This window comes from Gopherus evgoodei, chromosome 1 (assembly GCF_007399415.2).
Source record: "Gopherus evgoodei ecotype Sinaloan lineage chromosome 1, rGopEvg1_v1.p, whole genome shotgun sequence".
Lineage (NCBI taxonomy): Eukaryota > Metazoa > Chordata > Testudines > Testudinidae > Gopherus > Gopherus evgoodei.
In genome coordinates this window covers 269,380,052-269,402,138 of record NC_044322.1, presented here as the reverse complement: position 1 = coordinate 269,402,138, position 22,087 = coordinate 269,380,052, and the positions used below count along the sequence as shown (strand labels likewise).

General features: G+C 51.0%; 1 protein-coding gene across 4 annotated transcripts in view; it reads left to right on the top strand.

Moving 5' to 3' along the window:
* The first annotated feature begins 289 nt into the window (after positions 1 to 289).
* ELFN2 (extracellular leucine rich repeat and fibronectin type III domain containing 2) overlaps positions 290 to 22,087 on the top strand; it is a 55,229-nt gene continuing 33,431 nt past the window's right edge. For 2 of the 4 annotated variants that reach the window (XM_030545787.1, XM_030545786.1), the window contains exons 1-2: positions 290 to 407; positions 570 to 780. The gene's annotated coding sequence lies outside the window, so the exon portion shown is untranslated. Of the gene's footprint in view, positions 408 to 569; positions 781 to 20,234; positions 20,435 to 22,087 lie in introns of those variants that run through there. The other 2 variants (XM_030545776.1, XM_030545782.1) reach the window with 2 other exon arrangements.

The following is a 22,087-nucleotide window of genomic DNA, read 5'->3' as shown; positions in this document are numbered from 1 at the left end:
GCCTCCCCAGCTGGGAGCAGCAGCATCGCCTCTCGCCCCAGAGCCCGGGCCGAATTAATCACTGGCGGTTTAAATGCCACTACAGCCCCTTCTGCCTGGTGCTCCCGGTGATGCAGCTGCAGCGGCGGCGAATCCCCCGCCTGTCTCTGCCCGCCCCGGCTTCAGCCTCCGTCTCCGCCCGGCCGGGGGGCCGTGAGCCCGGCCGCTGGGCCTCGGGCAATGAAGCAGCTGGGGGAGAGGGGAACCCACCGTGCAACGGGGTGAGGCCGGGAGAGGGGGGTCCCCGCGCGCATACACACACACACACACACACACAGACGCGCGCGCGCGCGGCGGGAGCGCCAGCCCTTGCACTAGCGATCATCGGAGCCAAGAGGGGGCTGAGAGTCTCCCCGCGGGATCGGCAGGTATGTGTCTCGCTCGGCGGCGGCTGTGCATGCACCGTGGGGCTGGCTCCCGCCCCGGCTCTTCCTGTCGCCCCTTATCTCCCAGCCAGGTTAGGGAGAGAAGGATCAAACCCGCCTCTGCATCTCTCCCTCCCCCCTCCAATCTCCCCGGTCTCTCTCCAGGGCTGTAGCTGCTTTGGGGCCAGGTGGAAGCAGGGCAGAGGCTCCGAGGGGCTGGCCGGCCGGATGAAGCACATGTGACGAAGGGAGGGAGCGTTGCCTTGCATGCCAGTGGTCTCTCTGTGCCGGGGGGTCGTGAATAGCTGCGGAGCCGGCGGAGTGCAGCTGGGGTCGGCTGGATTGCTCCGTTGCAACCCCTGCAAGAGCAGGAGGGGTAGGTTTATTTTTTTGCTGGCAACTATAGTGGCAAAAGGGAGATTGTATGTCGTCCCCCCTTCCTCCAGCCTCTGTGGCTTTGCAAACTTTGGCGGGGGTTCTTTGCAGAGGCAGGAGTGCGTGGGTAGCGGGGGTATATTTTCGGTGGGTGGGTGGGGAAAGTCAGCCTCCTGCTCTCCCTGCCTCCCCCGTGCTCTGCTGGCAGGCTCCCCGGGAATGTGTGGTGTGTGCCTGCAGCTGGCCAGCGCCACAAGGGGCCAGTCCAGAGAGCCGGGTGCCTGCGTGTGTGCTGGGAGCAGGTTTATCGCACCCTTAGAAGGTCTGCCCACATTTGTATGCGTCAGCAGCCCCCTGCTTTGGAGCACAGGGTGCAGGGAGGAGAATCTGAACAAGGGGGACCAGACGCATCCCATTGTCATCCCAGGACAGACAGTGGAGCTGGCTGGAGAGCAGCAGAGATCTGCTGGTGCTGCAGCAGCCGACATGCTCGGCAGGTGCTGTCTGTGCGTCTGCTCCTGTGTGCGCGTGTGGCCGCCGTGCACATGCGTGTCAGCATGCATGCAGGCGTGCGCGCCCCGGGATGTGCATGCGTTCTCCTGTGTGTGTGTGTGAGTGCACATGGGTGCCTGCTGCAGGTCGGAGAGCGTGCACATGCATGCACGTGCGGGTGGGACTTGGAAGCGCTGAATGGTTCAGTATTCACCCCTTCCCCCGCGAGGCCAGGGTGCTGAACGGGGCTCTGGGGCGGTCGGTCTGGGAGGTGGGTGGCCGGGCCCATACCCGGGGCGCTCGCATGCGCTGCGCTGTGTCACGCCCGGGGCGAGGGTGGGATCGCAGGGGAGCGGAGCCCCCCAGTGCCTGGCCGTGCTGCTGCCACCGAGGCGCTCTGTGCTGAGCAGCCCCCGCCCTTATGGGTCCGGGGGAGGTGCAGGCTCCCAGCATTGCTAATGCAACAGCCCGGGAAAGCTTTATTTGCATGAAACATGCGTTGTTAATCTATTTAAATACCGCCGCCCCCAACCTCCCTCCGCCGCCTCCTCCCTGTTTGCACAGCAGGAAGGCACAGGCAGGAGACGGCGAAGGCAGCGATGCGGGAGGGGTGAGCCCCGCATCAAACAGATTGCCCGCTATGTGCCCCCTCCGCATGCAAGGCAGCAGCTCTACAAGGGTGCAAACCTGGGGACGGGGGGCCCTGCGCAACAGCTAAGGCTCCATAGGCAGGGCTGTGTCTGTGGCCCTCACCCCATGGTGACAGGAGTGGGTGGGTGAGAAGACCTCTTCAGGCACTCTGGGCATGGGATCCACCTGCCAAAGAGCAAGGCTGGTTCTGGGTTGGTTATTGGAATCCAGCTTGTGTCATGCAGCGTGGATTGTGGGATGGGATTAAAACAAGAAGACTGTTAATTTCACATACATAAACTGATCAAATGAGGATAGAAATGAGAGGGGCGAAAAGTGGCTTAAATTCCTCTCTCTCGCTTGCTGTTTGTTCCGTTAATGGATGCAGCCCAGAGCATGCCATGGAAGATCTTAGAGGCCATGCCAAAGCCCGTTCAAGCAGGCGAGATGTTAGCAGTCTCATCAAAACTAGTTTAGGCTCAAAAGACCTTAATGGCCATATCAGAGCCTTTTCAGCCATGAAAAATCATAGCAGCTGCACAGAGGCCTGTTTAGATCCTCGAAAGCTCCAGTAGGTCCTAGCAGCTGGGTCAGAGCCAGGTTAACTCAGGAAAGCACATCACACCATCATCTGACAAAAGACATACCACAGCAGTGCCTCATTTTAGACAAGAACCTGGCCCATTGTAGACCACGTGGCAGTGTGGGGTTGGGGTGCCAGCAATTGCATATGGAAAGGTGTTGGTGCCATTTGCCCAGGGAGCAGTCCCCATTGCATTCAGTGTGAGTGGTTTTGTTTCCTTTTTCAAAAGAACAAAAGCACTGGCCAGGATGACAGGATGTCCTCAGTGCTGGCAGAAAACCAGGGGAGTGCTATCCCTCAGACATATTCTTCAGTTTCTACAGCTGAGGTAAAATCTCCTAGGCCAGCCCCAGCCAGGGTCTCCGCTGTTTTGAAATTCTCTGGATGGTCATGGTTTTCTTGGGTTTGGCCTGCAGTCTTACAGCCAATCAGGGAATCTCAGTTTCACATGAGGCTTTGCAACTAAGTGACATAGCCTCAATTGGTGATGATGTTGAATCAGGTCAGAAAGACAGGAATTCTAGCACCACATTGACTGATGGGGTGTCAAGGAACAAAATATTCTGGGCAGCACATTTCTAGAAAGAAGGTGTTTATAGAATGGCTTGTGTTGGGCTGAAAGGCAAGAGTTCAAAGGTGGGGGACCAGGTTGAAGGTCAGTGACCCTCCTCCTTCCAGAGGTGATCTGGTGGGAGAGCTTTCCTACTTTCATTAAACAGGATTAATGCTGTACGTGCTGACAAAGAAGAGCCAGGTGTACTACTTTGGCAGCATTGGTGTCACAGGAATGACATCAACGGTAGGATAGTGAGTTGGGAGCTTCAGGAGAAGGATGGTCTTGTGGTTATGGGCATTGCACTAGGCTTCAGAAGACCTGAGCTTAATTCTCACTTCTACCACATACTCCTTGGGTGATGGTAGGCATGTCATTTACAGTAGAGCCTCAGAGTTACGAACACTCAGGGAAGGAAGGTTGTTTGTAACTCCAAATTGTTCATAACACAGAACAAAATGTTATGATTGTTCTTTCAAAGGTTTACAATTGAACATTGACTTAATACAGCTTGGAAACTTTACTATGCAGAAGAAAAATTCTGCTTTTAGCCATCTTAAAATGAAACAAGCATAGAAATAGTTTCCCTACCTTGTCAAATCCTTTTTTAAAACTTTTCCTTTATTTTTTTTGGGTAGTTTATATTTAACACACTATTGTCCTTTTGTTTGTATTGTTTGTTTGTTTTTTTGGTCTCTGCTGCCTGATTGCCTACTTCCAGTTCCAAATGAGGAGTGTGGTTGACTTCTCAGTTCATAGCTCTGGTGTTTGTAACTCTGAGATTCTACTGTAGTTTATCTGTGCCTCGGTTCCTTGTTTGTAAGATGAAAATTAGCATTCTTGCCTACCTCATGAGTCACGGGGTTTAGGAGGTGCCCACATCCTAGAGTGAGGAGAACTATAAAAATACACGGGACATGGAATCCATAAAATAATTTTCTAATACTGAGGAGATTGGCTTTATGTGCTCCACACATACCAGTCAGCAGAAACTCAAAGACAATGAGATCTCTGCCTGGCTGATGTATGGAGGAGGGATGGCTACTTTGGGGTGCCTTGGCCCCAAGGTATTTTAGGGGGAAACAAGTTGATCAACCATTAGGTTGAGGTTAATGACCTTAGGGTTTACACTGGGGCCATCAGTACTCACACAGGTAACTAATACTCACAGGTGGCCCTGGGTTGGGAAGGTATTGTTGCTAAATAGCACTCTCTATATAGAATGGTATCCAATACCATGGTGATGAATACGGTGTGAAAACCCAGATTTATCTATGTAGCCACACCTTGCATAATCTAATATGTTGATAAACTGAGTCCAAAGACTCCTCCATCCCAGTCTCCAGCTAGTGATGGGGAATGTATCTCCTACTGTTGGGCTCTGCCTCAGGCCCAGTGAGTCTTGTCCGGCCATGCTGAAATCTGAAGGATCTCAGGCATTCTGAGAACTTAGGTCAAGAAGAATCTTTGTTGAACCTATAGAAAAGCACAAGCTTCCCAGGGTTGAGAAGAACAGTTGTTTTGAGGTCAGGGTTCTGATAGGAGAGATTTTGTCCAGAGTGGAGTGGATGGGTTCATCTTAGGAAAGCACTCGGTGAGCTTTGAGTTAATGCGTCTATATAAATGCAAGTTACCGTTATCGGCATCTCTGCTGTTGGGTACCAGTGCAGAAGCGGAGCAGTGACCATTCACTGCACATACATATATTGTCTCGTTCTCTGGCACATCTGTGGGCATTTGCTTTTGGTGGGTGGCTTGTCCTGTGGGTGAGATTTGGGGGCTGGGAGTAAGAATACCTGGGTCCTATTCCTGGCTTTGCCCCTGCTGTCCTTTGTGAGCTTTGGCAAGTCACATCATTGCTCTGTGCCTCAGTTTCCATAGCTGTAATATAGGCCTAACATTCACATATTGTACTTCATTAATCACTATTTGTACAAGCTAATGTTTATGAAGTGCTTTGAGATCATTGGATGGAAGATGCTCTAGACATACAAACTCTTACCCTGATTGTGTCCGCTTGGCTAACTGGGATATGTCAGGGCTCACCTCAGCTCTTTCTATGACTTGTGTGCTGGGACTCTGTTAGAGTCGTTGAGGTATCTGAGGTCCTCTCTCCTGGATGAACTAAGTGAGCTACTCTTTGTGCTGGGACATGTATGTGAACCACTGCTCCCTCCTAGACTTGATCAGCCTTTCCCAGGTATATATCAACTCCCTTTCCTGTCAGAGCTCCTGTTCTGCTTCTTTAACTCCCTGGGCAGAGCGTTTGTGCTTCAAAAGATAAAGCTCTTGAATTCTATCCCCTGCTGCCAGCTGTATGTAATGAGCTAGCTCTCATGGTGTCTGTATATGACAACATCCAGAGACGACATGCCCTGGAGCAAGCGGCTAATAGTTCCTCTCTGCACTGCTCTAGTGAGACCTGCCTAGAAAACAGTGCTCAGTCCTGGGTGCTTAGCTAGCAGAAGGATGTTGACAAATTGGAGTGAATTCAGAGAAGAGCCAGAAAAATGATTAAGGGGCTGGAGGGACTGATTTATGAGTAAAGATTAAACACGTAGAGCTTGGCTAACCGATGGCACAATAACAAGCTGCACACAGTGAAGAGGTGGAAACACCAAGGAGAGAGAGGAATTGTTTAAGGTGGCACAAGATGGTATAAATTGGAGTAATGAGATGAAACTGATCAAAGGGAAAAATTTCAGCTGGCTGTCAGGAAACACTTCCTGCCGTGAGGCTCGATTAGGCTACGGAAGGGTCTCCCAAGGGGAGTGTTGGAGACGTGATCGCTTAGGGCAATTAAAGATAGGCAGGTGAAAAATACTGCGAGGAACAATCCTGCCTTGGCTGGGAGTCAGGAGGATGTGACTTAAGAGGCCTTTTCCGTCTCTAATTTCTGCATAATCTTGTGCTTCGGCTGACTGCGTTTTTCATTTTATTGCGTTTCTGTCTCGCTGCTGGGGAAAACTGCAGACATGGTTGAAAAAGCCAAGGGAGCCCAGAGGAGAGGGGACCTGCCCCATTTTAGACTGAGCCTGCAAGGGGGGGTAAGGCCCCCACTCCCAGGTGTTCTAGAAACATGGTATGGAAAGTGGCCTCATAGGGAGGGGAGGGATGGTCTGTTGTCAGATGGGAACTCTGTCATAAAAAAATTTACTAGAATAGTCTAGGTTTGAAGGACAATTTCAGGGGGACTAGCCCCCCTCCCTGTCACAGACAGTCCATCACCAGGACAGCGGGGTCAAGGAGATCAGCCCCCCAGTTACAGAGCAGGACAATGGGGTCAGATATCAAAAGGATTAGCTGTGAGATGCTAATAGTGTAGCAGTGAGTTAGAAGTCCAGGAAGGTTGAAGGGACTTCAGAGGGATTAGCTCTGTCACAGACAATCTAGCAAGGGGACAACATGTTCAGTGAGTGGGAATGAGGATTTGAGGGGGATTAGGTTTTAGTCACAGACAGACAGGCACCAGGACAGCGCCCTTGGGGATGGGAGGTAAGGTGTCGGGAAATTAACTCCATCCCACAGACACTCTCCCTAAGAGGGTTCCGGGGCAGGGAAGGTGTGACACGGACACCTATTTGTGGTTCAGTACGGTGTGTCAGCAACTCCTGTCAGGCCTGACATACTCATTACACCTCATACACTGGAGTCATACTACTTATTTAAAAGGTGACTTGTAATATATTGTGTAAAATATAATAACACACTGGTCATTAATGTCACTATGCAATGTTTGTAACACCTTAGTAGGTGTAATTATGGATACTCGCTGCTATTCTGTCCTGGAGACTGCAAACAGACAAAGGTGATAACACAGATTTCTTGTATGTAAAAGGCAAAGGAAATATGGTGGCAGATGCCCTCTCTAGGAAAGACCTGCTGCATGTGGTCAACCAGTGGCTAACCCTCCTGCAGCTTTGTATGGGGGGAGGTGTGACCTTAAGAGCATCCCAATGCCATAGGGCAAGGGGCTCACTGGTATCAAGTGATAGGTTTCAGATGGCCTGACCATTTCAGTGTACTCCAACTCACTGTGGTTATAATCTGTATCTAAAGGATGTCAGGCAAGATATCATTGGAAAACTAACAACTCACTGATCATTAATATTCTTGCATGATGTATACACGAGGTGTGTACAAAAAGTTATGAATAGGCCCTAGATTTATATTCTTAAAAGATGTTTGGCAAGCAGTGAGTAAGCACATTAAACAAAGTGATGTGTAGTTGGTTCTCTGACCAGCCAGGACTTCAGGCAAAGACAGTGAAGGTCTATTTTTTACATAGTAGGTAAACAAAGCTATCAAGTCAACAAGTCAGGGAGGAGACAGCATGGCATCTGTGTCCCAGTAGGAGAGAGAAACTTGGCCTGAGTTTTGCTTTTCAGAGACTACGTTGCAAAGATTTACTGATCAGTAAAAACAGGGGGGTTACATCTTAAGTGATGCTGATTGTATACAATACTACTGTATTATAAAAGTGTATAGAGTGAGGTCTTTTCTGAAAGCTAACATCACACTGGTGATTAATATAATTTTGAAATGTGTATATTAACGCTATCTAAGGAAATATGGATACTTAATGATATTATGCTTTAAAGTCAGTGACCCAAAGGGAAGAATAGATCTCTCACACAGGAGGGATTGAATGTCACAGCTATCTACTCGTCTTCAAAGAAATTAAGCAAGGTGTGGCCAAAACAATGGAAGAGAATTTAGCAGGGGGATGGGAAGACTGCTTCAGGATGACCTCATGCTGTTCTTCCCTTCCTGCGAAGTCAACGAACTTTGAGAGAGATGCTTTCAAAGGTTTACTGGACTATAAAGGGAGGGGTAGAGAACCCCTAGGTTATCCATCACTAGGCAGACACAAGGGAAGAGAGCTCTTCTTACAAGCTGAGAAAGATGGGTCCTTCAACCAATGGGAGGTTGAAGTTTCTGTAAACTGAATATAGGTGAGAAACATGCCTAGGCGAAGCTCTTTCACCTGGGAAGACAAGGGAAACCAGCCTCTTGTTCTTCTGTGGAAGATCCCAACAGAGGGAAAGTCAGCCATGGCTGGGAAAAACAGTGACTGGTGAGAGAAACCATCTTGAACAAAGCCTGTATCTAGCTAGATTAAGTTTTAGACTTTTAGAAGCATGTTTTGTTTTGTTTTACTTGTAACACTTTCTGTCATTCCTTGTGCATGAACTCAGTTAATCCTCTGCCTTTTTTGTTAATATTTTTTTTTATTTTTCTTATAAACCAACTCCATGCTGTGTTTAAAGGGAAGGGTGTATTTACCCCAGTTAATAAGCTGTGATGTGCTTTTGTGTCTTCAGAAGAACAAAAGAACCATATTATTTCTCTGAACTGTCCAGGACAGGGCTGGACATTGTAGAGCACATGGTTTTGGGAAGATTCAGGACTGGTAAGGTGTTGGGGTTACCCTGCAGGTGGGTAGAGACCGGGGAGCGTGAGTGGTTTGTTGCTGGCAGGCTGCTGGATCAGGGCTGCAGCTAGACAGACACTCAGGGTGTGACATGCATGCGCATTGCTGACTGTGAACATCCCAGGCAGGGAGTTACAGGGTAAGGGGTGACACAACACCTTACTGGTCTGGACTGCATCCTGAACTCCGTGACAGAAGGTGATCTTTGATAGCAGTTAGTCCTGAGTCACAGTCCAGCTCCAAGATTGCAGGAAAGGATGCCCCTACGGACGCCCCCCATGTGAATTGCTTGTCTTGCCACACCTTGCTGTTCTGGCTGGACCTTTTGTGACATTTATTGTACACAATCAGTTGATCTGACTTCTTATGCTTTTGGGTTCAACCCCACCTTGGGGTATCTGGAGCCTGAGTTTCACAACTGTCTCTGTCCTGTCCCTGTCATGGGGTCATGTGGAAGATCTCAGGCAATTTTGCTTTCTTTGCCCCTTCTGGAATTTGATTCCATTCCTGTGTTAATCTGGTTGTAAAAACCAACTTGTTTCTGCAGTTTCAACTGTTCCTTTCTTGTTCTGTCCTGAGTCTGTGATTTCTGCTCTTCTCATTGCTCACTACAAAAGCACGGCATTGTACAGTGTCTTTTATTCATGCCAGACCCCAATTTGCTAGAGCAGAATTAAATAATAAATAATGGCAGAGAGACATAGGCCTGGGAGAGAAGGGGTGTTTCCAGCTGAGATTTGTTATGATATGGCAGTGAGAAATGGTGAACAGGAGATGCAGAGAAGGCTGTCACGCCAACAGTGCTGGGATTGTGTGAAAGGACAAAGAGGAGGCTGGTATGAGATGAGTGGAAGAAGCAGGGAGGGGGCTTTGTCGTCAGTGGAGAGAGTCAAGGTCCATGAGGTGGGATGGAGCAAGACCACAGAGGGCTTTCCAAACAAGGAAGGTGCTTGTGAACTTCATTCTGGGATATACGGGGACCCGAGGGAGTCTCAGACTGGTGTTTCTGCTCCTTTGCATGGGTGAGAAGTCCAGCAGCGTGATTCTGCACGTGCAGGAGCCTCGAGAGCGGGACCTGGGGAGGCTAGAGAGAAGAAGGTCAAAGCCAAGGCCAGAGGCGATGAGGACCTGGATGGCGATTTTAAGGTAGCAATGGACTCACAGGCAAGGCTGTGGAAGTGATGCTAGGCAAATCTGCAGACACGGGAAACAGGAACTTCAGAAGGACACTAATGATTGGAGACAGGAATCAAGGAGGGAGCTAGAGGAGCTGGAGTTGTGTCTGAGAAGGCTCTGAGAGGAGCATGTCTGTCTGTGAGGCACTGAGCATATGGCCCATCTGTGTTTGCTATTAGCAAGTATCTCCAACAACTGGAGATGGGACACTAGATGGGGAGGACACAGAATTACTTCAGAGAATTCTCTCCCAGGTGTCTGGCTGGTGGGTGTTGCTCACATGTTCAGGGTCTAACTGATCGCCATATTTGGGTTAGGAAGGAATTTCCCCCCAGACTTCCGCGGAGACGGGCCTGTAGGCAGAGAGGAGTGCCCTTTGGGAGAGAGCAGATTGCTAAGGAGGGGCAGAACCTGGATGGGAGGAAATCAGGGCTCCAGAGGGGGTCTGGGGGGAATGGAGTGGTCCATGGCGATGGAGGTGAAGGGGTGGGAAGAAGGAGCCAGCAACAGCCTACAGAAGGAAATCAACTCTAAGGAGGGAAAGTGGTGTCCAAGCCGTCCAGATTAAGGGCTGAGGATGCTGCTCCGTGAGGTGGCTAGAGAGAGAACTACTCTCCCTGGCACTTTGCTGAGAAAGGGAGAATTAGAGATGGGTTACGGAGCGTGTCAGGGTCTAGGGAGGGCTGTGTGGAGAGTCAGGGAAGGGACCAGTTGCAAGCGGGATGCTGAAGGTGGTTTTAATGTAGAGAGCAAGAGAGGGGAGAGGAGACTTAATAATGAGAGAGGGAAGGAGCAGCCCAGGGTGAGGGAGGAGGGGAAGGAGGAAGTAGCAGAGGTGAGCAGCATGGAGAGGTCTGGGGCACAGAAGAGAGCTGCTCTTTCTGTAGCACCTAGTTATATCACAAGACTTTGGAATCACCACCTTGTGGGGCCTCTGGTTTTTCATTCCCATAATCTCCCCCCTTGTCCTCCTCAGCCCTTGCTCCTCTGGCTGCTCTCCTGGCCCTCTGCCCAGTTTTTGGAGGCCCCATCTGGAGTGCAGCGCCCACCAAGATGGCATGCAACTGTAGTCTACCCACAACCAACTAGGAAAGTCTCCTGTGTTGTATCCCATCTCCTCTCCCAGCAGCCTCCCCCTGAGTCAGGGTCACGCTAAGGGCAAACTGGGGACTGCTCAGCATCATCTCCAGTCTCAGAGACCTCCTGGCTGGGCAGTCTGGTGGGTGGGGGGTTTCCCTTTCCCAGATCCTCTTTGTAGCTGTCAGGATAAAAGGCAACTTTCCAGGTAGACTCAAGCAAGGAGGAGGGTGGTGGGGACAGTCACCTGCAGCATGTGCTTGTTGTGTAGGTGAGGGGCACGAGGGAAGGAGAGGGAGTTTGGTGTGAAAAACTAGGTCCCTGAAATTTTCCACAGCCCTACCATTGGTACCTTTATGTCTGCTGGAGATACCTATGGGTGGGAGAGGCTGGACAGGAGATAATCCCCGCAGTACACTCGGTGTATCTCAGTCCCTCCTTCCCCGCTTCTGTCTCTTTTTTTCCTACCTCTCACTCGCTCTCCACCCTCCTTTTCCCTCTCTCTTCTGTGCTCTCTCCCCTCCCTCTGTCTTCTCCACCCCCACTCTCTCACCTAATGCCAGCGGGGCCATGTGTCTCTGTTTGTTTTCCTTAATCCCTATTATGGACTATTGACAGATCCCACTGCAATGTTTGAAATCAAAGCCTTTATCTTGAGTTGCACCAGGTCAGGAAAACATCTTAGGGCAGGAGTGGCTTTTCCATCTCCACCTCAAAGGAACTTAAAAATGGCTCAACAGGATTAGAGAAGAAAGATTGCAAGAAATGGCTTTGGCTGGCTGGCCTGAGGGATGAGTGCTCTGCACTGCCTTGTGGGAGAGCTAGGTCCGTGTAGTGGCTTCGTCAGCCCTGGGACCATCCGGGGCCTGGGAATGCTGCAGGGAGCAGACCTGTGCTAAATATCACTGCCGTATGTGAGAGGGACTATAGCTAGCTTCCACCACGGCAAGGCACGTAGTGCAGACTGTTGCTTCAGGGCCTGATCCAAAGCCCATTGGGAACCTTTCTATTCAAGTGAGCGTTGGATCAGGCCCCAAGTCTCCATCTCTGCAGTTATGGGTGCTAGCGGTCAGGAAAAGAGGAATGGGGGCGACTTCAGCCCATTGGGACATGCCCTCTTCCAGAGCATGATGATGTTAGTTGTGTGATGTCTTAGGGTTCCAACGGTGTGCACCCGTGAGCATGCCAGGCTGCCCCCTCATGTGCCTTGGCACCTCCACAAAGTCTCCCCGTCTGTTTCTGGGAGCAGCGGCGCTCGGCAGACGCTGAGGGAGGGGCAAGGCCGTGCTGTGGGGGTGCCAGCGACACGCTCCCAGCACCGCTCTCTGTGCAGACATCCCCCCCCCCTTTGCTGGCTCCTTAGTTTTTTTCTCTGCCCATTTTGTGAGTGATTTTTCCTGCCCATAAAAATAAAAGACTGAAATAACTGTCTAGAGGCAGCATAGCGCAGGCAGGCGCTGGGTGAACTTCCCACCCCCAGCTCTGCTGAGGCATTCCAGTCCAGACCCGCTTCACTGCCTGCTGCGCCAGTCTTCAGCTCCCACCTCCAGCTCTGCCAATGCACCTTACCCTGGCATTCAGCACCCACCACTAGTCCAGCTCCCACCCACAGCTCTGGCTGTGCAGGCCTGTCCTGACCTGCAGCTTCCACTCTGCTATTCCACTGCAGCAGATCTCTTGGCCGGAGCCAGTCAGTCCTGGCTGGAAGTAACAGAGCGGCTTGGTTCTGGCTTGTGGGTTTGAGGCGTGCACAAACAGCAGACGAGGCTCAGACCCACTGAACTCATTTAACTTGTGATCTTAAGCTATGAGTAGAGCCCCAGCCTCAAGCAACCACCCACTGCCCTGCCAAGCCTGCCCCTGTTACACTGTCTCTCTGTACACTAACATAGCACCCCAGTCCATTCTGTACCTGGTCAAGAAATGCGCGTGTGAATTGCATCCCTCTAGATCAGTGGTTCTGTTGTTCTGGTGACCCCCTTTCACATAGCAAGTCTCTGAGCAAGACCCCCCTGATAAATTAAAAACACTTGTTTTTATATTTAACATCATTATAAATGCTGGAGGCAAAGTGGAGTTTGGAGTGGAGGCTGACAGCTCATAACCCCCTATGGAATAATCTCATGATGCCCTGTTTGAGAACCCCTGCTCTAGATCTCCCCAGAGATCTCTTGTCTGCCTCCTTTCAGCTCCTTTCCCTGTCAGCCCCACATGCCTCTGAGCAGTCTCCACTGGTGTCGCCATGGCATTTTGAGATCTTTTCTTGCTGGCCCTCCTCTCATACTGAGGGTGAGTTGGAAGGCTGGAGGGATTAGTGTGGGCTGAGCAATCTTAGTGCCCTGAAGCTCCTGTCGTACCGGAAGTAGAATCTGATCAGGATCAGCTGCGGTTCTGCTTCCAAGGCCAGTGATCTGGGACTCACCCCTGGGGATGAGGGGCTGGGGCTGGATGTTGGCAGAGAGGAATGACACTCCCTGGTGCATTGATTTGCCCGTGTGTCCAGTCACTTGTTCTGGCCCAGAGCACCCCTTCCATCAGCATGGGTTATCATTAGGGGAATCTCACATCACCTCAATCCCAAAGGAGATTTGCATGTGCAGCAGGGGGAAGGGCAGACTGTTTATTTTTAACGTTATGCATTATCTCCATTAGTAATGCCACCTCTGCCTCACATGCTAATTAAAACTCAATAATATTAATTTAATCAAGAATTCAGGCAGAGACCACACAAGATTGGCTGGATTAAGTTAACTTTATGGGCTATTAATGTATCTTCTGGAGGGAAAGTCTTCGTAATCAGACTCTCACCAGAATGGCAATCAGGGACTTGGTCTCTCTTTCTGCCTAAAGGGGCCCTAGAAATGGAGCAGCAGGTTATGCTACAGGGCAGGATGATTGAACTGTATTGGCAGGGCTGTGGGGTGTGTGTGCATGTGTGTGCGTGTGTGTGTGTCCAGGGCTGGAATAGCTGGGAGGGGAGGGCAGGCTGCAGGTGAGGGTTGAAACACCTTGGCAGAGTTGTGTGTGGAGCTTAAGATTGTCATGGGGGAAGGGGTGCCACAGATCAGGAGTGGGGTACATCAGCAAACCCCAAGAGTGGAATACCAGGTGGTGCTGGGGGCCAGGCTCAGAGGAATACTGGCTGAGCTGTGTGTTTAAATATTAACAGGGAGGTTTTCCTGGTTGGAGCGTCACCAGTGAAATGTTCACTAAATTTCCGCTGTTGTCAGACTGGGAGAGGGGCTCCTTTTAGCCTCTTCTGCCATGTGGGGACAAAACTGGGAAGAGCTTCCTGAGCCACATGGGATGGGCTCTGGATGCAGCCCCCCAGGAGCAGCAGAAGAACCCAACCAGGATTTTCTCATAAGGCTTTGTTGTACGAGGTGGGAGACACTGGTGTGAGGGAGGGTTCCAAGGTTGAACACTCCCACCTGCAAAAGATTAATTGATCTTCAATTTACGGGGCTGTGTGAAGATTCAGGATTTTCTCCATGAGGTTTGGGATTTTTTCCATAAGATTTGGGATTGGATCTGGATGAATGGGGGAAGATTCTGGGCTTGAAGTTCAATTTGAAGGACGTGGGGCGAAGGTTTGGGGTCAGGGCTTAAACTATAGGCTTGGGTGAGAGTTTGGGACTTGCCTCCAGGTGGGTGGGTGTTCGGGACTTTGTTCAGGGCATTTGAGGGAAGGTTCCCATTGGGGGCTTGGTTCAGGTGCTAGAATTTTGTTTCAGTGGCTCAGTTCAGAGGGTTTGGGTGAAGATCCAGGGTTCAGAGCAAAGACAAAGACTGAAGTATTGGACAAACATTTGGGGCTCAGGATTTTGGTTCAGAGCACTGAGGTGGTTTGAGTCAGGTAAGGGGCTCAGGTCACAGCATTTGGAAGAAGGCTCCTGGGCTGCTTGATTCTGAAGTTTGGCCAAGTGATTGTGGGGAAAGGTTCAGGGTTTGATATTTGGGTAAAGGCTCAGTATCCCTGCTGTTCCTGCCCTCCTTCAGATCAGAGGAGTTAGGCAGAGGCTCGGACTTTAGTGCACAGGGGTTAGGTGAAGGTTCAGGGTTGTGGTTGGGTTCAGGAGAGTTGGCTGAAGACTCATGGTCATGATTGGGTTCAGGGATTTGGGTGAAAGTTCAGGGTCATGGTTGAGTTCATGAGGGTTGGGTGAAGGTTTATGGCCATGGTTGGATTCAGGGATTTAGATGAACATTCAGGGTCGTGGTTGGGTTTTAGGAGGTTGAATGTTGATGCAATCAAGTGGCTGAAGGTTCAACTCATGTTGGGATGAAGATTCTGGTCAGATCTTCTTTCTTCTGGTCTGGTTTGTGACTCCTGCTTCATCAATGGGAGTCGTGCGTTCTGGGGGTGGATAGTGCTGGGTAGCCCATGGAGGTCTCTTTCTTGCATCCTCCAGGTAACCAGTATTGTTCTCTAACACCTGCCCCTGTCCTCCAAGCCTGCCTCCGCCCATTCCAGCCTCCTCAGTCTAAGTATAAAGAGCGGGGGACTAGCTTCTGTGTTCCTGTTGACTCTGTCAGCAGGGTCTGTGTTGTGCTCCCAGGCCAGGGGGAGAGTAGGGTTCCAGGCATGTTCTGGGGATTGTGGGGATGGGAACTCCCTGGTCTACCTAGCTCTGGGGAATGATTTTTAGGGCTGAGCACGCTGCGGTCGCTGAACGAGCGAGTGAGGGAGGGTGAGGAAGGAGAAGCAGAGACTGGGAGGAGAGCCAGACTGTCTGCTTCACCTTAGAAAGGAACACCCTATGAATGACCACGTGTGCCCGCATGCAGTAAAGACACATATGACCTACATTGTACACAGATACCCTAACAGTGGCAGCCATGCAGATGCTATGCACACAGAACACATGCACAAACACATACAACACAAACAAGTTATTCATAGATCTCACAGTTGCCAGGCATACAAGTGCTATACACACAGAATGCATTTGCGCACACCACACAAACACAAAAGTTACACGCAAATCACCTCACTTATACAGGTGTTATGCAAACTGAACATACTCTCATGCGCACAGAACACCCCCCCCAACATACACACAAATTACACCCACATCACCATACTCACACTGGCGCTATGCATACAGAACATATTCATGTGCACACAGAACACATCTCCACACAAATTACACACACATCACCACACTCGCACAGGTGCTATGCGTACAGAACGTATTCACATGTCATGGACATGCAGAGGCTACACACATGCAGAAAACATTCACAGATGCACACGCCGCACACCAGTTATCCACAGTGATCCTACACAGATACTCATGCATAACGTTGGTACATATACATGTGTGTGCATGTGCATGTCAGACACCACACAGAAGTGCATACACACAAGACAGCAAACCTCACTTGCAGCCCCACAAACATACCATTCAGACACCCATGAGCCGTCTCTCTCTCTCTCTCATTCTTTGTTTAACAAGCTAAGGTGATTTTGCCCTGTCATACAGCCCAACAGCAGATGGCAAGAAGGGCAGGGTTAGGGTGACAGCTCCCAGCTCCACTGGCGACACCAGTGTGAGTAGCATGTGTCGGCTTTGTTCTGGTATCATGGTGTGCCATCCTCTGTCCAGGGTGCTGTCTCTCCTCTCCCCTTGCAGTCTGCATTATTTATCACCTATAATGCAAAAGAAATGTTAGCGGAGAACGTGAGGAGGGGAAGGCACGCAGGTGCAATCGAGGAGGAAAGGATACCCACCGCAAGACAGATCCTCAGTACTATGGGTCCCCTGCAGGTCAGAGGGCAAGTAGAGGGTTCCTCCAGAGAGCTGGCATCACACGAGGAGGCGTAGTTTATTTTGGTACTTCTAGGGAGGCGGGGAAATGTGGGGGTCCCCCAGCCCTCTCTCTGTTACCTTTTGTGGGGCTGCGTGAGCAGGATCAGAACCTGTGTGTGTGTTTGGTGTGTCTGTAGGAGGGGGAGGGAGGAGTGTTTGCTCTAAGGAACGTTGTGTTTGTGTGTGTGTGTGTTTAGGAGTGTGAGGAGGTGTGGGAGTGTGGTTCAGGGGTGTTTGTGTTGTCTAGGCAGTTTTGTGAGGGAGAGTGTTTGTGTGTCTTAGTAACTGTCTTGATGATTGTGTGTGTGTCGGTTGCATCTGTTTGTACTTACCAGAGCAGACACACAGAGACACACGGACAGACAGACAGGACCGTATCTTGATGTCCTTCCTCCATTTTCCCTGAGACTTCGCTCAGGGAGATCACTCACTGATGTCACTGGGAAGTCCCCCTTGGTAGGGAGTCGTTGAAACTAGGGCTGGCTTGTGTCCAGCTCTGCAAAGGCCTGTGCTCTCCTAGTCCAGGGACGACTCCTCTGGTCTACGGAGCTGGAGTTGGGGGAGTGCAGGATGTGATGCAGTAGGGACTGTCTGTGTGGGGAGTGGGAGAGCAGGGGAGGACTTTAGGGGATGGACGATGCCAGGGCCTGTAACCTGAGCTAGGTAAGGGAGGGGAAAGGTCAACACCTTTGCCCGGGAAGGGGAACAAAGGAAGGGAGTGGCAGGAGGGAAGCAGTTTGAGTTTGGGCTTGGGCCTGTGTGGGCGGAATTCAGGGTATCCTAGCTAGGATCCAAGCACCCTGAAAGCCCAGAAGGACTCGGTGGAGGGGTCCTGACTGTGCCTGCAAGCTCTGCTGTAACCTGTGTTCCTGTTGTCCAATAAACCTTCTGTTTTACTGGCTGGCTGAGAGTCACTGTGGGTCCCAGGAAGAGGGGTGCAGGGCCGGACTCCCCACACTCCGTGACACAGGATCCGCTCCTCCCTTGCACCAGCAGACAGGGTCAGGTGTAGGCCACACTTCACCTTTCCAACGGGTGGTGCAGCGTGTGCTGTAGGGTGAGCTCCCGGGGCCATTCTTGTGCCTGAGCCAGCATGAGCCCTCCCCGAACTGCTGCGGTGGGGGGAAACTGCACCTCTAGCCTCCCCCTCATTGACTGCCAGGAGTTGGCCCATTGCCTTCAATGAGAGCTTTGCGTGTGCAAAGGCTTCAGGATTTGTCTGCTCTGCCCATGCCTCCTCCCACAAAATCCCAGGTGCACACAGGGCGGGATTCCAGATTGGGGCAGGCAGGCGTGATAACACTGACCTTATCTCCTGCTTACACCAGGGCTGTGCTGGGCTCTTGGGCTATGTGTGCATACCTACACATGCTGCGCATTGCGTTTTTGCTCATGCAGACGCATACTCACCAGGACACACACATCTTCCAGACCGACACAAACCCATTCACACCCATACAGACACAAACTCAAGTAGCATATGTGCGCACGCACAGCCGGCCACATACCCAAACCCATACACTGTACGTGCTCCTTCACCCTCCCCCCGTGAACCAATCCATGCACAGCCCCATCCACACCCAACCTGACACCCCTGTACCTCATCCGTGCGCATTCACATACGTGCATGCAGACAGGTACTCTCCTCTCTAACAAGGCACTAACACACTCACTTGACCTTACACGGGGCCCTGCTCACCCGCAGTCATGAACTCTGAACCTCACGCAGTTTCGTTAGCATGCCTGTTAGCAAGCCTTACAGAACTCTATTCTCCATGTTCCTGGTATCCGGCCTGCCTGCATCTCTCTGCCACCCATTCTCTCCCACCCATTCCTTTGTCTCCTTGTCCCTATTTGGACCTAGAAGAAACTGTCACTTTCCCCTCCAGCCCCTCACCTTCCATTAGGGATCACGCATTACTTCACTGTGTTTAGACTTTGCAGTCACATCCCTGATGCTGCTATTAGCCAGTTTCACAGCACTCTGGGCTGGTGGGACCTCACACTCTTCTATGCATGCAAATTATATCCATCCAATGCCAGTGGAAAAGAGGAAGGAGGGAGGAGTGTGAATGTATGTAGGATGCTTTTCCTCTAAATGCTCAGTCACTGAACTGTAGTGTGTATGGGTGGACAGAGAGATGGACAGTCCTGGGAGACTGGAGAAATGGACAGAGCCAGAATAAAAGGATAAAAGAGAGGGGCAGAGTCAAAGCTGACTAGGTGCAATTGTGTGTGTGTGTGTGTGTGTGTGTGTGAGAGCAATACACTGATTTCCAAATGAAGTTCCTGTTTACCAGCTATTTGGAGAACGTCACTTTTTTGCATGCAGTGGGATGTGTTGAGGTTGTGTGTGTAGTCTTTGTTTGTCTCCTGGTGTATGTTTGTGTGGTGGTGTGTTTGTGTGTAGTATGTTTGATGAAAAATATTTGTCCACGTGTGTTAATGTGTATTTGTGCTTGTGTGGTGTATATTTGTGCCTGTGTGGTGGTGTACGTTTGTGTAGTGGTGTTTGGTGTATATTTCTGGTGTAAGTTTGTGTGTTATGTGTGGTTTGTATTTATAGTATATTTGTGTGATAAGCATGTCTGAATGATGGTGCTTGTACATGTATCCATATCTCTGTGTGTGGGTGTTTGGTATGTATTTGTGTTTGTTTAACGGGGTGTTTTTGTATGGTGTATGTGTTCAAGTGGTTGGTGTGTGTTGTGTAATGGTGAATGTTTATGTTGTGGTGTGTTTGTGTTTGGCATATGTTTGTGTGATGGTGTATGTTGTGTATTGATTGCATGAGCATTTGTGTGATGAGTATCTGAAAGACAGCATATGTTTGGCTGTGTGTGTTTTGTGGTGGAGTGAGCATGTTGTGTGTGATTGAGAGAAATGGTGAGCCTCTCATTCGGTGGGTGGAGGTTTGGGTTTGTATGTGTGTGTATGAACAGGTTGGTGTGTGAGGCTGTGGGGTGGGGCTGCATATGTCTAGGGGTGGAGTATATGTATCAGAAAATTGGTGTATGGGGTGTGTGTAGGGTGGTGTGTGTACAAGTAGGTTGGTGTGTGTAAATATGGGTGTCAGAGTAAATTGGTGTGTGAGGCTGTGGGATGTATGTGTATGGGTCTGGTGTGTGTGTATTGGTAAATTGGTGACACTGTGGGGGGTTGTATGGGGTTGAGGTGTGCATGTGTATAGGCAAGTTGGTGTGAGGCTGCATGTATGGAGTATGTGTAGGATGGTATGTGTGTGTGTGCACAGTAAATTGGTGTGTGGGATTACGAGCGTGCTTGTGTGTATGGGGGTATAGTTATACTTTGTCCCTCTGAGGATGTCAGACAGCAGGCCCTCCCTGTTCTGACCCTGCCAGGTGCTGGCTCACTCCTATCTCTGGTGGGACTGCTCAGGCCTTAGGATAGAGGCAACGTTCCCTTCCATGCTTCAAGGCTCTTTCCCTCAGACCGTCTGTCTGCCCCTCTGTCTATGTCCGCTTGTCTCTTCCTATGAGCGCTGACATGCCCCTGCAAGGTTACACCCTGCACTGCCTGTGGACTCAGCAGCTGTGCACCTCACTCCTCTCCCTCTGTCTTATGCGCGCACGCACGCTCTCTCTCTGGATATTCATCTGTGGTATATTCGGTTGCCATTGGAAACCTAAGAAAGAAGTGTATAACCCCTCCAAGTCTTAGGCTGTTTTTCCTCCTCCCCATTCCTTGAAGAAGGCGAAGACTTTTGCAATGAAACTGTCGCAGCTTTGGTCCATCAAAGAGCTGGAGCGATGAACCACTGCCTGCTCTTTTGTGTGATTGAAAGAGTCCGTTGTATAGCTCTGAGGGGAGGGGCGGGTGCGGATGTACCTGCTCCTATTTCCACGCACCCCGGAATTCAAAGCACAGCATCCCGAGGTAAGAAAACCTAATTGTGTCTCTCTCTCTCTGTGTCACTCGATCCCCAGAGGTGAGGGTGGGAAGGCTGAGTTTCTGCAACATTGTTGATTGAGTCTATGCTTAAACTGATACCCATGTTGAGGGGCTGATGCCATCCCCGATCGCAACGCTGCATGCATGGTACGGCACGGGAGGGCCCTTTTGCATATCTTTAGGAGGAAGCTGTGCAGGTTTACTGCATGTAATCTGGAGCTTTCTGTCTCTCCCCTCCTCCCCATATATACCTCTCTCTCTCTTCCTCCGTCTCCCCCTAGCTCCCCTCTCCCTTCATTTCTCAGTGGAAGGGACAGAGATTTTTACATTGCTCAGCAAAGAGATAGGGTGCAGTCTATGGTGCAGCCACCTTCTGTCCCTGTGCACCCTCGCGTGATGTTACTCACTTGGTTACTGGAGAAGCATCTCACAGCAGTGTACTGAGGGTTGTTGTACTGCAGGAGGCGCTGTCCCAGCATGCCATTGGGCACTGGGAGAGAGCGGGCTTTGGAGATTACTGTCCATCTAAACTCCAATGTTCTGTTGCTCTCTGTATCCCAGCATGGCATTAGGGCTCACTTACGAGTGGAGGCACTGTCGTCCATCATGTCTGGGCGCTCCATCTCTTAGAACACCACATGGGTCCTGGGAGGCCTCCTGGAGCTGAGGGTAGAGCCCAGGAGTTCTGACTCTGAGCCCCTCCTGCTTTGACCCATTAGACCTCACTCCGCTCTCAGTGCTAGGGATGGGACCTAGGAGTCCTGGGCTCTCAGCCCCCCACCCCACTTTAACTCAGCTTGGGCACATTCCATCTCTGAGCAGCCCAGCATAGCTTTTGCAGGTGGTGTAGGGCGGACAGTGCTGTCTGTTACTACCTAGACCACGCTCCTTCTCCCTGCACCCCAGCACAGGGATGAGGGATCTTGTGCTGTGCTTCATATCTGAACCTGCTCCAGTGCCTCAGCACAGAATGGGGAGTAGCACTGTCTTCCTGCAGGGGTTGACCATCATCACCAGACCCTGACCTATTCCCCATGGAACTATGGCGTGCTACGCTCCTGGGAGTCATGCCCTCATTAGCTCGATGGGCTCCCATCTCCCAGGGAAGATGCCAGGGGCTGCTGTGTTGCTGGGAGATCCGTCCTTCGTATCCCATCCCATGGCCCATCCTGCTTGGAGTTGTGGGACCCAGAGATACTAGTGGCACTGTTTCCAGTGTGGCAATGGGTTGTGCTATGCTGAGGGAGCGGTTGTCCTAGCGTGGCACTGTGGTCAGAAGGGGGTTTTGAGTTGTTGTCTTTCATGGCTTCCGACTCCCAGCAGACTCTTGCAGAATGAGGGGGAACTGTGTGTCTAGACCCACAGCCCTTAGAATAGGAGCAGGGAGCGGTGTGATGCTGAAAGTGCTGTTCCTACTCTGGTGGTAGGAAGTGCTCTCCCGTAGCGCTAGGGGGTACCCTGTGGCTGTAGAGACTGTCCTTGTGGTGCTAGGGGATGCCCTGTGGCTGAAAGGACTGTCCCTGTGGTGCTAGGGGGCGCCCTGCGGCTGATGGGACTGTCCCCATGGTGCTGGGGGGCTCTCTGGGGCTGATGGGATTGTCCCCGTGGCGCTAGGGGGCTCCCTGCGGCTGATGGGAC